This window comes from Schistocerca piceifrons, chromosome 6 (genome assembly GCF_021461385.2).
Source record: "Schistocerca piceifrons isolate TAMUIC-IGC-003096 chromosome 6, iqSchPice1.1, whole genome shotgun sequence".
NCBI lineage: Eukaryota > Metazoa > Arthropoda > Insecta > Orthoptera > Acrididae > Schistocerca > Schistocerca piceifrons.
In genome coordinates this window covers 110,701,162-110,704,709 of record NC_060143.1, presented here as the reverse complement: position 1 = coordinate 110,704,709, position 3,548 = coordinate 110,701,162, and positions in this window count along the sequence as shown.

Sequence of the window (3,548 nt, the reverse complement as noted above, 5' to 3'; positions counted from 1 at the left end):
TGTATGATGAGATAAAAAATTATTCAGGTAGTGAAGGGAGACGAAAATTTAATAGTCATGAGTGACTGGAATTCGAGAGTAGGAAAAGGGAGAGAAGGAAACACAGTAGGGGAATATGGATTGGGGGAGAGAAATGAAAGAGGAAGCCGTCTGGTAGAATTTTGCACAGAGCATAACTTAATCATAGCTAACACTTGGTTCAAGAATCATGCAAGAAGGTTGTATACATGGAAGAATCCTGGAGATACTAGAAGGTATCAGATAGATTATATAATGTTAAGACAGAGATTTAGGAACCAGGTTTTACATTGTAAGACATTTCCAGGGGCAGATGTGGACTGTGACCACAATCTATTGGTTATGAAATGTAGATTAAAACTGAAGAAACTGCAAAAAGGTGGGAATTTAAGGAGATGGGACCTGGATAAACTGAAAGAACCAGGGGTTGTACAGAGTTTCAGGGAGAGCATAAGGGAACAACTGACAGGAATGGGGGAAAAAAATACAGTAGAAGAATGGGTCGCTCTGAGGGATGAAGTGGTGAAGGCAGTAGAGGATCAAGTAGGTAAAAAGACGGGGGCTAATAGAAATCCTTGGGTAACAGAAGAAATATTGAATTTAATTGATGAAAGGAGAAAATATAAAAACGCAGTAAATGAAGCAGGCAAAAGGGAATCCAAACATCCCAAAAATGAGATCGACAGGAAGTGCAAAATGGCTAAGCAGGGAAGGCTAGAGGACAAATGTAAGGATGTAGAGGCTTATTTCACTAGGGTTAAGATAGATACTGCCTACAGGAAAATTAAAAGAGACCTTTGGAGAAAAGAGCCACTTGTACGAGTATCAAGAGCTCAGATGGAAACCCAGTTCTAAGCAAAGAAGGTAAAGCAGAAAGGTGGAAGGAGTATATAGAGTGTCTATACAAGGGCGATGTACTTGAGGACAATATTATGGAAATTGTAGAGGATGTAGATGAAGATGAAATGGGAGATACGATATTGCGTGAAGAGTTTGACAGAGCAGTGAAAGGCCTGAGTCGAAACAAGGCCCCGGGAGTAGACAACATTCCATTGCAACTACTGACAGCCTTGGGAGAGCCAGTCCTGACGAAACTCTACCATCTGGTGAGCAAGATGTATTATGAGACAGGCGAAATACCTTCAGACTTCAAGAAGAATATAATAATTCCAATCCCAAAGAAAGCAGCTGTTGACAGATGTGAAAATTAACGAACTATCAGTTTAATAAATCACAGCTGCAAAATACTAACGCGAATTCTTTACAGACGAATGGAAAAACTGGTAGAAGCGGACCTCGGGGAAGATCAGTTTGGATTCCGCAGAAATGTTGGAACACGTGAGGCAATACTGACCCTACGACTTATCTTAGAAAATAGATTAAGGAAAGGCAAACCTACATTTCCAGCATTTGTGGACTTAGAGAAAGCTTTTGACAATGTTGACTGGAATACTCTCTTTCAAATTCTAAAGGTGGCAGGGGTAAAATACAGGGAGCGAAAGACTATTTACAATTTGTACAGAAACCAGATGGCAGTTATAAGAGTCGAGGGGCATGAAAGGGAAGCAGTGGTTGGGAAGGGAGTGAGGCAGGGTTGTAGCCTATCCCCGATGTTATTCAATCTGTGTATTGAGCAAGCAATAAAGGAAACAAAAGAAAAGTTCGGAGTAGGTATTAAAATCCATGGAGAAGAAATAAAAACTTTAAAGGTTCGCCGATGACATTGTAATTATGTCAGAGACAGCAAAGGACTTGGAAGAGCAGTTGAACGGAATGGACAGTGTCTTGAAAGGAGGATGTAAGATGAACATCAACAAAAGCAAAACGAGGATAATGGAATGTAGTCGAATTAAGTCGGGTGATGCTGAGGGAATTAGATTAGGAAATGGGACAATTAAAGTAGTACAGGAGTTTTGCTATTTGGGGAGCAACATAACCGATGATGGTCGAAGTAGAGGATATAAAATGTAGACTGGCAATGGCAAGGAAAGCATTTCTGAAGAAGAGAAATTTGTTAACATCGAGTATAGATTTAAGTGTCAGGAAGTCGTTTCTGAAAGTATCTGTATGGAGTGTAGCCATGTATGGAAGTGAAACATGGACGATAAATAGTTTGGACAAGAAGAGAATACAAGCTTTCGAAATGTGGTGCTACAGAACAATGCTGAAGATTAGTTGGGTAGATCACATAACTAATGAGGAGGTATTGAATAGAATTGGGGAGAAGAGGAGTTTGTGGCACAACTTGACAAGAAGGAGGGACCGGTTGGTAGGATATGTTCTGAGGCATCAAGGGATCACAAATTTAGCATTGGAGGGCAAAAATAGTAGAGGGAGACCAAGAGATGAATACACTAAGCAGATTCAGAAGGATGTAGGTTGCAGTAAGTACTGGGAGATGAAGAAGCTTGCACAGGATAGAGTAGCATGGAGAGCTGCATCAAACCAGTCTCAGGACTGCAGATGATGATAACAACAACAACATTTCCACATCATCCATAAGGAGTCAGTGATGTCTTCTCTTGGTTGATGAGTGACTGAATAGAACCCGAGACTCACTTTTCTTGGGTTCTCAGCAAGTGCTATGCACATACAAATGAATTTCTACCAATTTTTACCTGTCAACATTTCTGTTCTTTTTTGAAATGAGAACATTGTTCCTTTTCACATAACAAATCTGAAAATTAGATTGGTTGGCAAGACAACAAATGAATGGAGAATAAAAAGTCCATGGGGAAAAATTTATGGCACGACTTTACCAAAAGCTGGACTCTAATGACAATAAACAAACAACTAAACTTTCTGTTTGCGATTCGCCTTTGTCATCATATGAAGCCACATACCTGCAACTCTGTATAATAAGGCAACAATAAGATAAGTACATTCACAGGCATTGTGGATTTGAGAAAGTAATGACAAAGGAGGGGACAGCTCGATTATGTGCTAGAAAGTAAACATAGTTACATTTCAACCAGTATATGAACTGATGACAGTAACAGAAACTTACACACACCACACAAAGCATAGCAATATATTCTGGTATGTGCACACAACCACTATTCGGTGTATCTATTTGGTCATTATCTACTGCTGAAACAGCTCACATTTAGCTGTCTCCTGCTCCCACTGTTCTGTTTTAAGGTTAGTCAGAGACACTACTTTTGTGTGTATTAACGTAATTGTAAAGATATCAAGTCACAATTTCGCTCTGTGTTAGATTAAATGCACTGCCCTGCATACATTTTTTTATTCTGAGCCTACATAAGGATAGCATCCATTAAATATTAGAAAACCAAATCACATATCCACAAAATGAATATTTACATAGGAAAATACAGACAGACAGCCAAAGGGCAGGTGGATCTACAGAGATGAACTTCAGCATGAACTCAATACTTCAGTGGCATTTCCACCAACTTAGAGTTTTGTCCTACATTCCATTATCAAATCATTATACTATCAGATAATGAACCATCAGTATCTTCAGTGCCATCACCAGTTAAAGGAATAAGTAAAACACCAAGGAAAAC